We start from the raw sequence: 21,403 nt of genomic DNA, 5'->3' as shown, positions 1-21,403 counted from the left end.
ACATTTCCTGTGAACGTCCCCCTTACTTGACAGGTAAATGTCATATCGCCCCGTGCGAAATCTGCACACTAATGTCGAAGCCGTTTCCACCTATTCCAAACGACCTTTCGAGTTTGTTTGCAGCTATCGTTTTGAGGAAGTGGAACGGCTTGCTTTGACGCACGCCGGCTTCCGTCAGTGGGATACCAAAATGCTATGCAAGAAAATTCGAGAGCGATATTCTCACTGTGCCAGGAGGATTCGAACTTGCGACAACAGACTGGCCGTCCAGAAATGTATGCAGGGATAATGACATGGCGTTTTTTTCTTCTTCTCCTGCGCCTCCTTATGGGAGTGTGCCTCTCAGACACTCTGGTTATCATATGGGAGTGGAGAGTACTGATTTCAGACGAACCAACCACCCCAGCAGCTTCCATGATGGGCTGCGATGTTTGTATCTTCATCCGTGTACTGCATCTTGCGTTCGCGTGTTGCTCTTTTTCGCTCACCGCCTTCACGGAATGCGAAGGAATTCGCTTCGCGGAACACTTTGTTTCGGGCCTGCCGGCGTCTGAGTGTTGAGAGGAATACAACATAGGAGCAAGAACATTTTCCGGACGTGTCCGTGCAACTCGATAGCGTTCTCCGAAGGAGTGAGAGTACTTCGCTAGCGAGTATCAAAGCTGTTACACCTATCACCCGAACATTTGCGCATCACCCAACTTACACACATCTCGACGGTCGATTCCACCACATGCAAAAGCGACATTGCAAGAACGATCATGGGCCCAGATTTAATGGCTGACCCGCCTGTTGTAAACACCGTCACCGACCAGGCGACTGTATGTGTTGGCATACCATGTGGCCTCCATACTTAGGCGCAATTGGGCGTTCTCATATCGGATTTGTCCACAGGCTAAATGGACATCTCCACCTTCTTCCTCTAATCTATCTATCTATCTATCTATCTATCTATCTATCTATCTATCTATCTATCTATCTATCTATCTATCTATCTATCTATCTATCTATCTATCTATCTATCTATCTATCTATCTATCTATCTATCTATCTATCTATCTATCTATCTATCTATCTATCTATCTATCTATCTACCTAAACTTCATCGTTACCGAAGAGCGTGCACTGACCACGAAGACGAAGAGAGAACAACACGACACGAGCGCTCTCTTTGTCTCCGTCGTCACTGCGCGCGGTCCGGTAACGATGAATACATACCAACTCGCTCAGTTATCTGCTTTGTTATCTTAACTTTGTCGACAGCTTGCCGATGAAGCGATTTCCAAGAAACCCGCGTCCACATTCACATTCCGCAGGATCGTACTCACCTTCAGGGGACTCGTTGGCTCTATACCATATGGTTGACGAGCAAAGCGGACATAAGAGTGATCGCCGATGACACGCTTTAAACCAACTGTTCAATTGTTCGCCCGAGAGGAATCACTGAGTGTTACCACAAGCCTACAAACGTTGTCGAATTTCGCGTACGTTTTCCCGACTGCTGTAGCTACTAGTAGCTGCTGGACATCTTCCAATCAAAGACGTTTCCCCAATGAGCCCTCTTCTGGCGACGAACTCGCGGCATATTGTTATCTCTTTTCAATGCATTGACGTCTTCGTTTCTAGGTGAGGGGCCGCGGTGGTCGCACTCCCATTGTGGCTAAATGCTAGAAGCCCGTACACGCGGAATTCAATGCACGTTAAATTTCGCACATTTTCTCTTTCTTTCTTTTTTTTTTTTAATTAAATGTGTTTAAGGAGAGGTTGGTGCCTATACATGGCTCCGGCTACTCCTCTTCCCTTACTTATTAATTAGCGTCACGAGCTTATAAATAAAAGTACACTCACTCACGGCAGTGTCCACTTAAAAGGAATGTTCACACGTCATGCATAATGTCCACGTGATGACAACAATGTCCACACACAAGACACACAAGAATCGTTCGCACTTTGCCGAAGAGTTCAACCCACAGTCCTTTGTATAGTGCGATCACATCACATAAAAGTCACTGGGCATTGCCCACACTTTAAACACATTTTAAACACATCTGTTTTGAATCACAAGAGGCAACGCGAAACATGTGACTAGAAGTATCTCAATGAGAAGAATAATTGCAAATGTGAATCGATATCTTTTTGATATTCCCGACTCTTCTAAAAACTGTACTAGAGCGCGTGCAGCAATGTTTTGAAGAGTTTCAGTTGGCCATGGACCCAATACTTTTGCTAATGATAGCGGCCGTCTGTCCAATCTATCCACGCACCGCAACGCGCTTGCGGTGCGTGGATACGTCCGGAAACAAAGTGGACGCCAGCGAGATGTTTTTTTTTTCTTTTTTTTAAGCTTGGACAACACTTAGTGCTGTTGTTGCCTAAATGCTCATTGAGGGAGCGATGTAATTCATATAAGCTGACGGCCTGTGTACATGTCATGCTCTATATAGGTTCACGTAGACTTCGTTATATTAAGAACGACTCGCCTTCGTTACGCTCGAAACGACAGAGTTAAGTCGAAACCCTTACTTATTTCCTCGTAAACTTTGCATCTGAAATACACAATGATTCGTTTAAAGCACTTATATATATGTCAGCAGTGATAGGAGCATATGTATCTTAACACACAAATTTTAGTGTTTCGAAACTACCTAAGCGCAGTTATGGTGGCTTATTTTGCTAAGTTTACAAACAATTTACTCATGTATTATAAATGGCATCATACATATTGTAGACAGCATAAAAGGCCGAGGGACAGTATGGTGCAAATATCCCGGTAAGATGAAATGAGAACTTCTTTATCTTTATTATTGCTGACAATCGGCGGCCGCATTTGTAGCGGCACTCAAGCTGCACCTCGAGTCTTTATGAAAACCATGGATACGTAGTTGCGTAGTACGCCATAACACTTTACACACGCGCGGTATCTGGGCATTTTTCCGTGTTTTTTTATCTGCAGATTTTTTAGGGGCGAAGCTCCTTAAAGCGGCACCCGTTCGTCCCTTGTAGCAAGCGAGTGACATGTCCATAGAGCCAATGGGGACGAATTTGAAGGCGACGGTAGCGCCGTCTGGATTCTAACGGTAGTTGCAAAAACAATTAAAAATGTTATCTTGCTCTCAACAGAAAAAGCTTTTATTATTTTTCACATGCAATTGAGTTTTAAGAACTACGAATATTGTTTGTAGATTTTATAGCTGTGTATAAAATGAAATATGTTTGAAACGCACAAGGGCACTTTGATATGGCGGCTGGCGTTGCGCATAGCAGACGATGCCGTCGTCGTCTGCTTCTGCGTCGCCGCTGTCCCACGCTCGCTCCGGCAGCCCCCTTTCCACCCTACCTGAATTTTTCTCGTTTCCGTAATGTACACTGTAGTCAATTACTCATTAGGTACTCACAAGTATCTTGCATACTTACTTTAGTAGGGCAGTACTGCCGCATACAGGCCGAGCGAAATGACAACGCTGATCACACAAGCTTGCTGCAATAAATTATTTTATTGCGACTGCAACGATGGTTACACAAAATGAAGGACACGTAAGTAGCGTTTTAGCATGTATACCAGCGAATAACATGCATGCATAAGCGTTTATATCCAAAGAAGGTACGTACTACGCATAGCCCCGCCACAGATGTCCGGAGCACAGAAGCTGTAAAGCGTTGGATGATAAATAGATCCAACTGCACGAAGCCTTCGCTGGTATAAGAAAGGTATACCGCTAAAGTCCCTGCACTTCTGCTGCTCAAGATGTCGCACCACTTCGTTCACAGTATTCAGCAAACTGTCTGTAACTGATATGAACATATCCGCGTCCCTTTCACGGCCACCAGTGCGGCGTGACTTCTGTTTTCTGGTTTGCGCTGCCACAAAAGTGCGTCACTTTCAAATCTTTTTAGACATCGCGCTATACACGCTTCTGACAGCATAAAATTAAATGAGAAACGGTTTTTTGTGCATATTGACCTGAAGTCTTACAAATAAAATCGGCGAAAAAAAGGCTTATATGGCGTTTCGATTACCGCTGCCGGCGGTGCGCTGTCGTCGTTTCGATGGGGGCGACACCTGAAGGCCCGGACGCGAATCTTGCATCATGCCACCGGCTTGCTTGTAGTGCGTAACCAGTCGTAACGCTAGTACCAGATCTTGACCTCCAAGGTGGTGCCGGTGGGAGATTTCTCCTGTGCGTTGTTGAACAATAAAAAAATTCGCAGCGTGCGCGTTAACTAAAAGCCGAATTCTTCTGTCTCTCCCCCTTAGCAGCCATTGGCATCAGTAGGAAACGTTCGTAGAAGTAGAAGTGTAAGTGTTAGCTAAAAGCCGACTTTTTCTGTCTCTCATTCCCATTAGCAGTCATTGTTTACCTCCAAGGTAGTGCCTGGTGAGATTTCTCCTGTGCGTGATTAAACAATAAAAAATTTTGTTCAAAACGCCGTTGATTGATGAAATAAACCAACGAAAGACGCCAGATGTTTTCTAAAAGCAAAACGAAAAGACGCCAGATGTTTCTAAAGCAAAACGAAAAGACGCCAGCTGCTTAACGAAAAACGCCAGATGTTTTCTAAAGCAATGGTTTTCTAAACAATGAAATCTCACAGCGTACATGTAAAATTAAAGTGAGCTGCAAGTCGTCATAACTCTCATCGAACCTTTAGTATAAACGCGCCCGATATCACGTCGGTGATGATGTACTGGGCAGAATTCACGGAAGATTCATGGTTTACCGATGAACCTCCGCAGCTTCGCCCACTCATCATCGTTCACTCCGTGGATATGCTGTGATTTTTTTATTGTACGCCCGATAGCATGCACATGTTAATGAGTGTTTAAAATATAATTGCTGGGGCTTTACGTCCCAAAACCACGATATGATTATGAGGGACGCCGCAGTGGTGGGCGCCGCAGATTTTGACCATCTGGTGTGCTTTAACCGATATTCACATCGCACAGTACGTGGGCCTCAAGCGTTTCGCCTGCATCGAAATGCGACCGCCGCGGCCGGGGTCAAACCCGATTGAATGTTTAAGATACTGTCTTGCATTTTGTGCGGCAAGTCCACCGCATCGTTTATTTGTCTTTATTACTCTAGTAACTGGTTTTTCATGAGGTACCCATTCTACAACTTGACTTTGTTTCTTTTTATTATTTTTTTACTAACATAGCTTGTGTACTGTACATAATGCTGCCCCGTCTTCTTCTTGCTTCCATGCGTCTTTTTTGTAAGAGACGGTGAGCCATTACTGCCGTATGCCCGCTCCAGTATAAGCCTTAATGGCTTACAGTATGAATACAGTGGAACCTCGTTGATACGTTTTCCACGGGAACCAGAAAATAAAACGTATTATGCGAAAATTCTATTAAGCAAGGAGGTTAAAAAATAGAAAAATATGCATACTCACTTTTCTTTAGCAACGTGGAAGTAGCTGGTCAATTTGCGCTGAACTTTCTTCTTTTTGTGGCGAAAAGATCGCCTAGCAGCGATCTCTTCGCCGCAAGAATCGACGCTGCTGCGGCCGCAGCGGCTCTGCAACGTGCGGGTAGTGGCTCGTTGGAACGCGGTTGGAGATACAGGAGTGCGCTTAACTGGGCTGGTTGGCACATGATTAAGACGAGAGCAAACAGCGGTGGAGAAGAATGACAGACACAATTGGCGCTGAACTAACAACCACCGGTTTATTGCTTGGATATTCTATATATACGGAATAACTGCGCAGAAGAACAACAAAAACACAGTAACTGCGCAATGCGCAAACAGGGGTGAGAAGTCATCATAATAGATGCGTCGGCAGAGCAGGCTGTCATGTTTTGGACAAGTAATTGAGTTCACAGTTATGTAGACAAATTGAAAGAACACTGACGCACGCATTTCCGTGTGCATTTAGCCCAGCACTGCAAAGCGTGTGGCTATCAGCCAATTCTTGAGCGGTGCACCGTCTTGGAAGCGTACAATCAGCAAACAACACGAGAGATTAGTGAAGCGCACTATATCCATGCACACGGAATTGCGTGCGTCAATGTTCCTTCAATTCAATTCAACCGCGGCGGCTATCCCCCCGTCCACTTTATGGGGTATATATGTGTATTTAAACGTGGGAGTGTCAGTCAGCGCCGCCAGTAGCCATGACGGCGAGAGTGGAACACTCTTTTTCTGCCTGTTGGCGTCACGTAGCACGTGAACTTATTACGAGCTGTCAGCTGACCAATAATCACTCGCATACTACCTGAAAGCATCAAGTCTGCCAGAACGAGACCCTCGCTATGAATGAAGGAAAGAAGTGGAAATTTTAAGGGCTCGTTTTTCTTTATTATACACAATATTAATGAGCACTAACAGACAATAATGCCAAGGAAAATATAGGAGATGGTATTAGTAGTAAATGTAATGTAAATGTGAAGAAAGAAAAGTGGGCGAAAAGATAACTTCCCGCGGGCAGGGACCGAACCTGCGACCTTCGAATAACGCATCCGATGCTGTACCAACTGAGCTACCCCGGCGGCCATCCCCCCGTCCACTTTATGGGGTATACATGTGTATTTAAACGTGGTATGGGAGTATATATATATATATATATATATATATATATATATATATATATATATATATATATATATATATATATATATATATATATATATATATATATATATATATATATATATGGGGGGGGGGGGTGAACACCTGCCGTTCACTACCACGTCCCCCCCTATCCATTTAAAGGGTGCACTGTGCGGGCATACCTGACACATACATGATATCACTCTACCTTTATGAAACTACGCCCGGCAATTCCAGTGTACAAATAATTTATTTGTGTGAATTAATGCTGCGCTGACAGAAGGAATTCCACAAATAAAACGCTCCATCCCAGAGTTCGCTCAGGAGTCTCACTGGTCGCTTCACAGTGATCGTTAATGACAAAAAAAGATGGCTGATCCCAACGTCATAGGAATCGGCATTACACGAAAGTGAAACGCGTCTTCGAAGAAGTAGTTGAATCTTTATTATACATTGATATACGACAGCTTGCATGTCTATTGGTGTTGGGCAGCTATGGCACTGCTTGATGTGGACGCACCCACGCTGGCGCCTGGTGGCACACCTACATCCCGATGACTAGCGTCCATGAACATGATTAGACCTTTGTAGTAGCTGTAGTAGTCAACACGCACCTGGACACAGCATATGGTGAATGCCTCGCAAAGGTTGCTTCAACATGCACATAATAAACACAAACTAGACATGCACTCCTTCAACGCGTCGTCATTTGTGGAGAGAAACGGCAATGTGTGCGTACCACAGTAGTCGTTGCCAGTGCACTGGAAGCAGTAGGCGGAGCAGGAAAACCGTTAGTCCATGCGCAAGCAGCCGGAGGCGAGAAAGCGTCACACGCTTGCGCGAAAGGCAAATTGCGTAACAGCGTTTTCACCGAATCGAATCAGCGTGGACGCCGCATTTCACCGACCATACAGTTTTCTCTAATACTATACAAAAACTGACCCAGATAGTTAATTAAAGAGTAGAGCAAGATATCATGCCTAAATACGTACATGGGTAATCGATCGTTACTGCTTCGGTAGCCAAGTTCAAATCCACTTACGGTAAAAAATGCTCGCGATGTTGTCACCTCGTAGCATCATGTTGTTTACGTTTTACCACATTACATACAGTGAAAAAGTTGAACTAGAGGGTCAATTGTGCCTACACGTATATATGAAAAAAAGACTGCAAAAGAATATTTCAGTACAAAATAAGCCCTAGAAGTGGCCGGCTGTAAACCCCGCCCACCGGCGGCGGCCGCCTTTTTTACCATGGCGTGTGGGACGCCATGTGCCGCATGGAGCGAAGCCGTCGTCATCTGCCGAAGTTCCATCAGCTGTAAATCGTTCAACTTCAGTGCCAAGTTGAAGAAAGGTAAAATAGCTCGATTGCACGCGCAGCTGTCCAAGGAACAAACTAATTCGACGGACTCCTGACGCTCGCATAGCAAGCAGCTTGTTACGTCACGATTCGCGAGTGCACAAGTGTTGACTGACTCTCGGGCCACTCGCGTGTTTATAAAAATATTCAACTCTCAGTGAATTACCCGACCAAATGCACTAAACTTTCGCCGGCTTCTTTCTGAGTGCACAAGGATTAATTCACATAACACAGATTATGGTAAAAAATTGGGTGTTATCACCCCCTTAAAGTAAAACAATGAATCTGTTTAGATTGATAAACTGTACTCTGAGAACAGTAACGCCGTTAATTTCACTATCGTATGTTTATTAATAAAGGAGAAAATTGAGGTCAAAACTTCATTTACAAATTTCGTGCTGATATCACCGCGCTTGACATCACGGATTTCAATATGTATTTTTCGTATTCGGGAGACAACGGCTCAAGGAAATTGATCCAAACTTGGTATATTAAGCATATCACCTCCTCAGAGGACACTGTACTTCATTTTTACTCATTAGGAACTACGGAGGACCTAACAGACGCCGTCAAAATCTGTGGCGTCACGGCGATTTGTGCGTGAGTTTCAAGGTGGAGTCGCCACCCGCATTCTCTTTTAGCGCGTTTTCTCGCTCACCAAGCGTCTTCTCGCGGAAAGCGTAGTGATTTTAGGAATTGCGAAACAATAATTTACTAATATGAGCAAATTCGTTTTTCACTTTAATGTCCTCTTAAGAGCATTGCTTTGCTGGTGAGAGGATCTCGTTTCGTGCTCTTTATCCTTTTTTTTAAGGATAAAGCCTCGAATAATAACAGCTTAGCTCTAAGCTGTTATTATTCGAGGCTTTTTGTGTCGGCGTAGGACTGATCAAGTGGCCTTTGGCCTAGCGGTACACTGACTGATTTTGTATATTGACTGATGTATATTGAATGATTTTCTACGCCAAATTTCTTCCAGCGTATTGGATAGTTCTGTTGAAAGTGTTACGCTCGCATCATTACGTAATCTAGGGAGCCCTGGCCTCTTCCGGTCAGCAGCAAGATGAATCGCAATTTCTGCTTCGTGTAGGCGTTCGAGTCACGTGACCAACGTGACCTGGAAACCGAATGCCACAATAACTACAGCAAATCTGGTAACGTTCTTATTTGATAAAAGAAAAATGTGCACCATGACTCAAACTCGCGGCAAAAAGACACACCAAGAAAGTAATTAAGAGATCAAACAGCCCTGTCCCTGAGACACACTATTCTAAAACTGGAGCTGTCCCTTCTTGCCTGCTGGCACCACCAGACCTGACATGACTTCCATGTTGGAGAGTATTAATATTTATGCTGCTCATGAGTCGTACTCTGGAAAGAGCCACTCTCGTTGACGCCTTCACATTCGTAAGTTTTCACGATACTGCCGACGGGTGCGTACGACCGTCCTTGTGTAGCAGCAGTTTGGCATTATGCCAACCGTGCGAAAACGGCTGTTCAGAGACATTGGATCCTGCAGGTGCCCATACACCTGGTGCTAATAATACCTTCAAATTTTGGCGCACGTAAGGGCGTCGCCGAAAGCGATCGCATCATCTAAGATACCACATGAGGATGGCGCAGCTCGGTTATCTTATCATGTTTGTTGTACAGTATATTTCAAGAGATGTCATCATCTTCGCAGCTGTAATTACTTAGCTTAAAGGGCCCCTACAATAATTTTAAGCATGGTCAGAAAACGCTGTCCATCGGTAGTCGAGACTCCTAACAACACGCGAGCCAAACACTGCAGCGCAGTACCCGGCCTAGAGTGTACGATTCATTCTCAAAGTCAGCTAAAATCGCTCCCTCTTCTCTCTACAAATGATCCCATATACTCAAATGATCATGCCATATATCCACGGCCATTCGCTGATTCGAGAATTGTGGGCTGATTAGTTACTGCGCCCGCCGCGGGAGGCCGCAACGTGCCCGCGCGCGCACTCAAGATCTCACTGAACGTTAGCCGCGTGTTCAAAGAAAAGAACAGAAACTGCTTAACGTCATGACACGCGCGTGACGTAACTTCTTTCCCCCGCATCTCTCCCTGCTTAGCTTCCAACGCGTTCGTCGCGACGAGAGAAGAGACAAAGCAATTACAGCATGCGACAAATCTATGTAGGTCCCCTCGCAGTTGACGGATTCTAAAAATTTTTTGCGGCGGTCAACTAATGAGGCAATGAACTCGTTTAGTGAATACATTCGATGGTTACTTGTAAAAGTGTTAAAGGTCATCCTTGGCCCCCAGCATGAGCCGCAGTCCCTTTCAGGATCCCCTTCCGCTCAATTTCACACGTCACGCTTTAGGAATGCTTCACGGAGGTCATCAGCCTCCTCCATAACACCGGAGACGACGTCATGGCAGAACCTGCCGCACATTCGGTTCACCACCCATGCCACAGCACCCAGCGCGCCAACGTAGACCAGCACAGCCATTATGTACTACGCGTATACGCTGGCGGCCAACATCAAGTCCGTGTGGCTGTTAACGTCCCAGGGTTTGTATCCGGGCAGCGGACTGTAAAGAATGAAGCCGATCTGCCATAGCCACGTCCCATGCAGCAGGGCAAAGTAGAAGAAGAAGAAGAAGAAGAAACATTTATTTATGTCATATGCCTTGGAGTGGTTAGGGTGGGTGGTGCCCCTCTTCCAGGGCCCCACTGGCTACAGCGGCTCGCCGGGCCTGGTCGAGGGTCGCCAGTTGGCTTCCCATTTCCAGTTCCGCGAGCCGCGCCTCCCACGACCAATTCAGGGAATCGTTGTTACACAGAGGCGAGATGGCAGCCTCCGGACGTTGTGTACACTGATATGTTATGTGTTCCAATGTCGGTGTTGCATCGCACCACGGGCATTTGTTGCTGTATCTGTGAGGGTACATTCTGTGTAACCTGTGTAAATGTGGGTACGTGTTTGTTTGGAGGCGACGCCAGTCTCGTGCTTGTCTCCTGTTTAGGTTAGGATGAGGTGGAGCTTTAGTTCGCCTACCTAGTCTTTGAAATTCGAGGATTTTTCTTGGCGCGCCAGGTGTCGAAGTGTCCTCCCGGGTGATGTGGTCCGCGGCTCGGCCTGTCATGCCTCGAGCCAAACGGTCCACCCGTTCGTTCCCCTCAACTCCTGAGTGCGCCGGGCACCAAGTCACACCATGATCCATTGTGAGAGCCGTCCCCAGTATGCGTAATACGCAGTCCGGTAAGACCCCGCCAAGGAAAAGACGGCAGGCGTCCTGTGAGTCCGTCAGAACAAATGCCGATTCGCCCCTGGCCTCCGCTGCGCGTATGGCCAAAGCTATGGCCGCGGCTTCGGCCGTTGCAATTGATCTCGTGCGAATGGACACTGCAGTGGTTGTTCGCCCTTGGTTAGTCACAACTGCAGCGAAAGCAGGGACCATATTTGCGCTTCGATGGTAAGGACTCGCGTCTGTAAAGTACGTATTAGGATCGTCCCGCCGCTTTTGTAAGGTGACCGCTCGGGCGCGTCTCCTTGTAGCGTGATGGATTGGGTGCATGTGACGGGGGATCGGGGCCACGTGGATCCTCTCTCGGAGTTCAGATGGCAGTAGCGTGGTTTCATCACCGCAGAACTGTGGCGAGAGTGGGTAGTGTAATTTATGTAAGACCGAACGGCCCTGAGGAGTCCTGTTAAGTCGTTCACGCTGAGCCATTAGCGTGGCCGCTGCATATTCCTCGTACGTATTTGCCATGCCCAATTCATGCAGTCGGGCCGTGCTTGTGTTCTCAGGCAGGTCGAGTGCCGCTTTACAGGCGATCCTGATTAGTTTGTCTGCTTGTTCGATTTCGTGACGCCGCGTAGTTTGGAAAGGCAGGGCATATGTAATGCGACTAATAACAAATGCGTGTACTAATTGCATAGTGTCTGCTTCAGTCATACCCTCTCGGCTACGGGCAACTCTGCGAATAAGTCCCGTTACGCTCCGGACCGTGCGTCTGAGATTAGAGAGCGCTATGCTTACGCTGCCTGTTTCTTGTATGCGCATTCCAAGTACGCGCAGGTGGGATACCCGCTTGATCGGCTGTCCCTCCAAGGTGAGCTGCAGCTCAGGAGCCCTGCTTGCGCGAGTATCAATGAATGAATCAATGAATGCTACCGCAAGCCAACAAACGTTGTCGAATTTCGCGTACGTTTTCCAGACTGCTGTAGCTACTAGTATAGCTCCTGGACATCTTCCAAGCAAAGACGTTTCCCCAATGAGCCTGCTTTCAGCGAAGAAATAACGGCATTTTGATGCCTCTTTTTAGTGCATTGACGTCTTCGTTTCTACGTTGGGTGCCGCTGTGTTTTCACTTTCATTGTGGCTAAATGCGAGAGGCCCGTGCACGTGGAATTAAATGCACGTTAATTTTGACACATCTTCTCTTTCTTTCTTCCTCTATTTCTTCCTTTTCTCTTTTCTGTCTACTTTTTGTGTACGTCTTTTTGCCTCTGTCGATTTCTATTTCTTTCTTTCTATCTTTATTAATTTTCTCTTTCTCTCCTTCTTTCTCATTCTACCTCTCGTTCTGTCTACGTCTCTCTTTCTGTGCTTCGCTTTGCTCTCTGCCCTTTAATTTCGCTCCTCCTCAATTCACATTTGTCCTCACCCTCACTTACCTTTCCCTCCCCCTTGCTATACTATACTGTACAAGGCTATCCTATGCTCTGCTAGCGTGCCTGGATAGCCGAATGGCTATGACACTCGCTTTCGGATCGTGTGTACGCGGATTCAAATCTTGCCTCGTAAAGAAACTTCTTCCCCTAGAATTTCTCTCTTTCTCTATCTTCATTCCTATCTCTCTTTTTGTCTCCCACGCTCTTTTTCTTTCTTTCCTTCTTTCTTTCTTCATTTCTCTATCTCTCTGTACTTCTTGTCTCGCCCATCAGGGTCACTGCATCCCTCGCCGGAGAGAGAGAGAGAGAGAGAAACAACTTTATTGACGGCACAGCGAGGTCGTTGAATTTAGCTTGCCGGTGGTTCGAATGGTGGTGGCAAGTAGCTCGCCACGACCTTTTCGGCCCACTTAATAACTTCTGTCTGAATACGTTGTTCACCTCGCCGGAGAAATCGTGCACGTGTTCTGGGAGCGGAGCAGAAAACGAGGAAGACCACGGCGATGATGAAGACGAGGAGACCGCGTGCAGGTTCATGTTTCCTGTGCGGCGGCGGCGCGTGACGTCGTACCTCCTGCGCCTGTGCGCACGTGTTCTGGGAGTGACGCCATCGCTCAGCGAGTTTTTTCCACTCCATGAATTACACCTTACGTCCGGCTTAAAGGGGACATGCAACACTTTTATTGCGATAGCAATTATATGGACACTCTCGGTTGGTTTTTGCCGTCGGCATCGCCGTCATGTACCGTATAAGTATATGTGTATATATGTATATAAAAGCCATGCAGAAATATAATTTAGAAATACTTTCCGACGCGCGGAATCGAACGGGCGACCTCTTGCTCCGCAACCGGAGCGTTAGACGGCTAGTCCAGGAGGAGTACCGTCTTTCAGTATGCTAACGGCGAGCTATTTCTAATAACAGAGAGCTGAGGTAGTCGGTAACTATTCATTCTAAAAAGATAGGGCTTGCAAACACGGACACAACAAAGAAGTGAGGACACCACAAACGCGTTTGTGGTGTGCTGATTTCTTTCTTGTGTTCATGTTTGCACTTCCTATCTTTTTAGAATGAGCTATTTATATACACCATTTCTTCAGCATGCTTCCTTGCTCACCAGCGAGATGGCGCGAAGTGCGCGAGGGGCGTGCTTTAAAGGTCATCGCCCGCTCGTAGCGTTGCGCGTGCGCGCGCCTCCGTGCACTTCGCCCTACAGGGCGGGGTCGCTTGCGTGCGCGCTTGTCTCGTGGAGGGAGAAGGGGTTCTTGTATGTCTTGTGGTTTCACCGCGATGTCCGCGCTGAAGTTAAAGAGCGTACGAAGGTCACTTCGCTCACTGCGGCGGCCGCGTTTGTTAAACGAGCACGCTGTTCAAACAGAAATAAGTGACAACTCTAACACTTGATAGTTCGCGCTGGCCCTGTGTGTGTTCTTTTCGTGCGTCCTTGGCGCTTGAGCGACGCGCTGGAAATTTCGAGCTGCTTTCTGTTCTCCGCGTTACATTGAACTTTGTTGCTGTCGCATTCATTGCTTCGCCGTTGCGGCAAAACTGTGACATTTTCAGGTAATCAATGAATGGTCTTTAGTAAAAGATCTTATTCCCTCACAAATCGACTGCCACAAAAATTTTTAACATCCGTCAAGAACGAGCGCAGTTGTAGGGTGTATGCACGACAGCCATCGACAGCGACATGCAGGCAAGTCTCGCTGTGCACTCTGGGCAACCGGCCATCTTGAAACAATAACAAGCAGGCCAAAGCAGGCAACGTTTGTGGACTGATCGTCGATGTGTGGTCGCAGTCGATCTCCTGGTGCGTGGTTTGGCATCTCTGTGCAAGAATGCAACATTGTTTTGCGGCAAAATGACACATGATCAAATGGATTATGCAGCGACGCTGTGCGTCAAAGACCAGGCGCGCTACAGTGAGAAAGTTGCGCTGTGTGGTGTGGACCCCTTTGAGCTTCCGGAAAGCGAGTGCGTAAAAGACGTCAACCTGTGGCCGCGAATCAACGCGGCAGACATAAACGAGTTCCTTGTTTTGAGGACCAGCTTTCTTACCCGCCAGCAACTAAAGGATCGAAAAGGACTAGAAGGCCACAATTTTGTGACCAACGGTTGGATGCGCGAGCCATCGGTTAAGAAAGTTTTCTCAGAATCCGTGATTCTCAAAAAAAGGTACGTTAAAGTGTTTTATTCTTCTAGAAGAATATAATGTTATCTTTTGCCCAGGTCAACCACTCGCAAAGCCTCAACAAGCCACCTGTGGATTCGTGGGCCCTGTGCAAGGGCGACGGTGAAGTCGTTGCCGCGCACTGTACGTGCATGGCCGGGAACGGCGAGGCGTGCTCCCATGTAGCGGCACTGCTTTTTTACGTAGAGTACGGCATGCGCGTGCGGCCGGAGCGCTCTTGCACTGACAGCGCTAACTCGTGGCTGCCGACCAGGGCTGGGCAGTATCGCGATACAAGAGTATCGCGATAGTATTTCAGAGATACTTTTGAGCATCTGTATTTCTGTATCGAGATACATTTGAAAAATGTATTTGTATCTCAGTAGTGAAATACATTTACGATGTATCGCCTGTATCGCGATACTATGCAGGACACGGGTATTTCGTTACATTGTTTTTTTGTCGGAAATGAGTTGTGGCGTGTTTCCAATAAGGGAATGGCGTTTTTTTTTGTGACAAGGCAAGCAAAGGCGCGCCGCCAGTCGCCGATAGATAGGGCGGCGATGGTTTCCCCTCAAGCACAGAATGGTCCATGTGGTAAAGCGCGCGACGCCGCAGACGGCAGAATCGCGGGGACAGTGTTGTCGGCCTCAGCCGATGAAAGTCGCTGTCTCTCAAGGTCACTGCAGCACGGCTAAATTTTTTCCGGTGGCAAGCCATTGCTTCGCGACCCCCTGCGTGGATACCGCCTTGGAACAGGCTTTGCAATGCTTCGCGTGCGTTCAGTTCTCAAAGCGGCGGCACTTCCAAAAGCAGTTCCCGTAGTCGCGGCGGAAGTGACTAGAAGATGGCTATCTTTGACGCGCTTTCAGCCACCTCTCCAATGTCAGGGTGCGTTCCTAATTAATTACATGCGTGAAACGGTCTTTTGTGGTAGCAGGCTCCCCCACTGCCGGAGCCGACTTCGCCTGTTGGCTGTTGAGGCTTTCTGAAATGGGTGCTGGTAGGGGGGGGGGGGGGCGTCGGTGGTGGTGACAGCTTCATTAAAGCCGACAGGGTCAGACGGCTGAGGATTCCGAAAATGGGGACAGACTTCGGATTCTGAGCAGTCAGAACAACCCAAGTGAGGGCGGAAGTGTTTCGGTATCTAGATGACCCGAGAAGAGATATCGCCACGCTGCACGGCAATACGGCTATGAAGGCGATATTTATTCACTATAACACGAATTTGTGCTCGCCTTCAGCGGTAGACAGACTTTTTTCTTTCGTGAGTTCTGTGCTGAGGCTGAACCGACGCTGTTAGAAAACAGCATATTTGAGAAGCACAGCAATCTTCTCAGCAAAGCAGATCTTCAAAATAAATGTGTGCTTTTTCTCAATTCACTGGTGTTCATTAGTGATTCTAGTTATTTGCTTAAGGTGTGCTATGTCTAGTATAGCTTAGTTTCTTCGCCAAGTATGTCGATTTCGGTGTCCAATCCTTGTTACTGTTGCTGTGAAATAGTGTATTTTTATTGCAATTGATACTTGTAATTATGTCATTATTACTAATTATGTACTTTGTCCGCCCCCCTACCCTGCAATGTCTTAGTGGCACTGAGGGTACTTAATAAATGAATAGACGAACTGAACGTTTCGATGCGCTGTAACTTTAATAACATCATGCTGCACTAATAAATGTCTTTGCGTAGTATGAGCATCCTTGAAATAAAAAAAGTATTCCAGTATCTGTATCGCTGTAACTGTATTCCAGAATACTTTTTTCGTCTTATTGCAAAAGTATCTCCGAAATATCCCGTTACGTTAAAGGGAAATGTATCTCAGTATCTGTATTTTAGGCTTCCAGTTCATGTATTTCGATATCTGTATTCCGGAATACTCTTCTGAGTATCTCTGCCCAGCCCTGCTGCCGACGCACATCGGAAAATTGGATGTGAGGTCTATCGCTGCAATGGATTTCGCGTCGTCGACGATGAAAAACCGACGATTAGGTGCCGATGCCAGTGCAGCTCGTGAGCCAGAAGCCCTTGCAGAGCCAACAGCACCCACTGGAGACGAGTGGATGCTTTTTTTCACAACCTTGGTTGATTCAGGTCACCGGCCAGCTGTGGCAAGCACAGATCCAGCTTTCAGTGACTGGTATGTGCCGTCAGTGAGACGCTGTAAAGGAGCTGACTTTAGGCGCTTGTACAGCCATTCGGCTCAGAAGTTGAACCATCATAAGATTTTGGAGGAGTGCCATAAGATCTACGACAGACGACATAAATGACGAAGCAGTCTGCAGCATAGAATCGAGGACAAGGGGCCAATCGAGGACAAGGGGCGAGCTGGACGAGTGACTGCTTCAACCCTGTTCGAAGTTTGCCAAAGTAGGGTTGACGTACCGTCAGTGAGCCTAGTTAAGCTAATCTGCTATCCGCATGAGAACAAGGTCTCTTCACCTGCCATAAAGCACGGTAGGCAAACTGAGCCTAACGCGTTAAACAAATATAAGCGAGCAGCAGTTGAGTTTCACAGTGGTGCAAAGTTTCAGAAAGCAGGATTACTGATCTCGCATCAGTACATCTTTTTGGGTGCAACACCTGACATGCTGGTGGAATGTGACTGCTGTGGGAAAGGACTTGTGGAGGTGAAGTGTCCGTGGACAGTAAAAGACGGAAGCCTGGCTGACCTACTGTGCAAATCTGGCAGTTATCTAATTGAGTGCAATGGTGACCTTCAACTAAAAACCACTCACCGCTACTACTACCAAATACAGCTGCAGCTGTTTGTGTGGCAGTGGGAATGCTGTGATTTTGTGCTGTGGAACCACAATGAAATTAATGTTGAGCGAATAAGGGCAGATCAGAAAGTCTTGGACCCTTTAATACAAGTTGCCAAGAATTTTTTCTGCAGCGTTCTGATGCCTGAACTTGTTGCCCGCCGGTACAGCAGAAACAAGAATCATGCTATAGCGTCAACTGTGAGCACATTTTACAAGCAAGCCAGCGCACCTCGAATGCCATAAGTAATCTAAGTTGCAATCAGCCTCCAGCTGGTGCCCAGAGTGTTGCAGTGTCACCATTGAACACGTTTCAACAAGCAGACCAGTGCATCAAAAAAATTACAAGCTGTGCAGACAGCACTGATATGAAGTACTGTATTTGTAATGGTCCAGAGCAAGGTAAAATGATTGCATGTGATGCTCCCAACTGCGCCATAACATGGTTTCACTTCAAATTTGTTGGTCTAAAGAAAGCACCAAAAAGTGTGAGGTGGTTTTGTGAATCCTGCAAGAAGTCATCCGTGCAATCATAAGGCAAGAACACCAGTAATATGCATCTGCATTGTTTGATAATTGTTTTCTGTGGCAATTGTGGCCTTAGTAGTTCTCATACTTTCTGTAAAATGCTTTGTCCGTTCAAATGCTGAGGCTCTTTGTTTTCGTTCACAACTTTGTTTTTTCTTTTCCGTTCTCAAAGTGGGTTGGTTGCTGATTTTCTTGTTAGGTTAATTTTTCTGCTTTTATGTTTTGACAGCTCCCCTCGCTAAAGCAGTTTTGCAGTGCTGGCCATTTTGCCAATGTGAATGTTGCTGTGAAGCCAGCATGACATTCTTTCGTGTGGAGCAGGGGAGTAGCCAGAAAATTTTTTCGGGGAGTTTCAACCATAGTTTATGTATGTTCGTGTGTGCGTTCGTATGTGTGCGTGTATATATACACATGGAAAATTGAAAAATTCGGCGAGGGGTTAGATCCCCCGCAACCCCCTTCGCTACGCCCCTGGTGTGGAGTGCCCGTGACCGATGGCTGCGCTCTTTAACTGTTTGTCTTGTCACCTGTTTACATTAGATCAGCGCATCTTGTTTGCGCATTAGTTAGAATATGCACTAAAATGTTGACGGCACTGTTGTACCACTGCAAGCGATAGCAAATCCTCTTTTGTCTGCTCCAAAACATTGCCCCTTTTGCTCCAAATCCCAGACTGGCTGGACCACCTGTGCTTCATGCATGTAGCACATGCAATATTTTGCTATGCTAGTCTTGGACACAACAGTAATGTGCCAAAAAATCATAGGAAACCACACCATTCTGTCATTGCAAACATTTACTTACAAATGTGGAAAAACTTGTCAACCTATGCTTCACGCATGTAGCACATTCAATGCTAGTCTTCGACACAACAGCAATGTGCCAAAATATCGTAGCAAACTACACCATCCTGTTATTGCATTTATTTATTTGCAAGTGTGCAATATCTTGTCAATAAAATTTTCTTGGGAAACATTCCATATGACTGCAGGTGCAAATTTTTTCACAAATTGAAGCGGGAGAAAGCTTCAAATAATGATGGCCCTTCTCACTGCCTTAACACAAATACGCATAGAAGTGATGAAATGCACAAAACATATAAGAGGTGTGTTTTAAAAAAATGATATTGTTGCTCTAACATCTCTAGTGTACAACAATTTAAGCAGGTCTCTTAAGAAGGTCTCTTACTGCACACAGTGTCTTTCAAATGTGCTGAATTTTTTCTAGTAGCCTTCAGAGTTTACTAAATGACCAGTGTAGAGGGTAACTCGTTAAAAGTAACCGCGGTACCAGTAACATGTTACTTTCAACAGCGAAGATGTTTAGCAAACTGTTGTTCCTTGTTCACCTTGTATCAAAATACTATCATAACTTCCTCAGTCCCAAGAATGCAATCATAAAAAAAACTTTCGCGAAACTGCTTTATTTGGCTTCATGCTCATGGAAACAAACAGAGAAAAATTTCGAACCCGAAAAATTAAGCGGTTATATCAAAATTTGATGGTACCCATTTGGGTACTCTGGGTCTCAAAGAGTGAAATGTGATGAAGCAGTGGCGGTTCTACGAACTTAGAAATACATCGTACTTCAAGTATGTCACTGTTGATTTGCGACCGCATCCTGGGTGACGGCACTTCATTTGAGATCTGAGCTGTCCATGCTGCGGGAAGTGTCCAACCTGGTCGTACCGCACCTCATAAGGTAGAACTGGGATTATCTTGCTCCGCTTCACAGCGCTCGGTGATGGCCGCTCATCGGTCTTTGAGGCTTGATCTTACCCCCTGTTCAGTGTCAACTTTGAGGAGCACATTCGCTATGTTGGATTTGAAATCCAGAAGATTTGATCTGTCTGTCTGTCCTTCTGTCTTGGGAGCCAGAGGCTTTTCGCAGTCCTTCTTGTATTCAATCGAGCTGTTGCAGCAAGCAAGATAAAAAATATGTGCACAAACTCGTAGTGTCCATTTGAGCATCCGGTGGAAATTCTGTAGTACGAGATGCAGCGGTCAATTAGGTCCACTCCATTCATGTTTGTATTCTGCTTGCTCACCACATGAGGCTGCGTGACTAGTCAGGTACTGGTTAGCCAGTGGTGTCAGGTACGGGGGTAGCTACTAGTAGTCAGCTGGTGATGACAGGTACTAGTAGCTACTGGTACCAGTGCCGTAGGCAGAAATTTGTTGTTCGTTTTTCTTTTTTTGGGGGGGAGGGGGGGACACCTTTGATGCGTCATGGAGTCCGGGCAGGTAAGTGTGGTCGAGTGTCATTTTGTGCTCCGTATCCCGTAGGAGAACGAAAATTCCGGCGATAGTGGGGGGGGGGGGGCACGGGCCCCATGGGCCACCCCCTCGCTACGCCACTGACTGATACTAGTAGTCAAATACTAGCAGCTAGCGTTAATAGTCAGCTAGTCAGGTACCTAGCTCAAAAGCATTAGACACACAACTGAGACCGACAGTATCCAAATGGGTATCCTGAACTTTTGAAGCCTGTATGACTGCGTGCAATAAAACCATAAGACCGAAATGACTTCCAATATGTTGTTTCGGGCATCTATAGTTAAATGAATGTAATATAGATGGTGTCGTTTAGCCTACAATTAAGAAAGAGCGCTTTTATTTACCACGAGGACGCAGCCGAGCGTTCGTGCAGCGCGCAGCCGTCTTTGTTTACTAATTTTCCAAGATGACTGGACACACGGAGCCACTTCTCGGGCTTTAGGGAAAGCAACACATGTCATTTGTGGCAAGGCGAATTTGAACACGAGAACACGAGTCTCATATTAAAGCAAGATTTATGTTAACAAGGCAAACGAGAAAATTAATTATTACTAAACTTAAAAGTACTATTTCTCAGTGCGGTAGCAGGCATGTGCTTCGTTTCTGTAGCTTCCACAGTGCTGTCAAGAAAAGTTGTCGCCTAGTAAAGAAGAAGCACACTGCCATAATTATTGCAGATTTGTTGAGTTCAGTTATGTTTTCTCTGCGGAGGGCGTTGATAATAGAATCTCAGCCTCCCCTTGATTTGTCTGACAAGTTTGCATCCCCTCAAACAATTGGCACGACAGAATTGCTAAGGTTTCTGAGTGCACAACAAATGCGTGCAATTTTGTCAATCTGAGACCTGCCATGCTCATGAGACTTTAGGACTTAAACAGGCAAGCTGCCCTTGAGGATGGTGTACTTGCCCCTGACCATGCCTATGACTGGTTCCACATTGGCATTGGTATTCTCACATTGGTTATCTACCTTGTACGCTCAACATCACCACTGCACAGCTTCCTTCTCCCTTTCGTAAAAGCAAGTGCAACAAGTGTAGCATGGCACATGCCTACACTTTCTGCAATTAAAAATCCCCTCTCAGCCAACACAACATCACCGAAGTCTAAA

General features: G+C 46.3%; 1 protein-coding gene across 1 annotated transcript in view; it reads right to left on the bottom strand.

The window, feature by feature from the left end:
- The window catches only part of LOC119401745 (transmembrane protein 45B), a 36,512-nt gene extending 35,095 nt beyond the window's left edge, over positions 1 to 1,417 (bottom strand). The window contains exon 1 of the mRNA XM_049418131.1: positions 1,329 to 1,417. The gene's annotated coding sequence lies outside the window, so the exon portion shown is untranslated. The remainder of the gene's footprint in view (positions 1 to 1,328) is intronic.
- Positions 1,418 to 21,403: the final 19,986 nt, after the last annotated feature.

This window comes from Rhipicephalus sanguineus, chromosome 8, assembly GCF_013339695.2.
Source record: "Rhipicephalus sanguineus isolate Rsan-2018 chromosome 8, BIME_Rsan_1.4, whole genome shotgun sequence".
In the NCBI taxonomy this organism is placed as follows: domain Eukaryota; kingdom Metazoa; phylum Arthropoda; class Arachnida; order Ixodida; family Ixodidae; genus Rhipicephalus; species Rhipicephalus sanguineus.
This window is presented reverse-complemented; position numbering and strand designations above follow the sequence as displayed.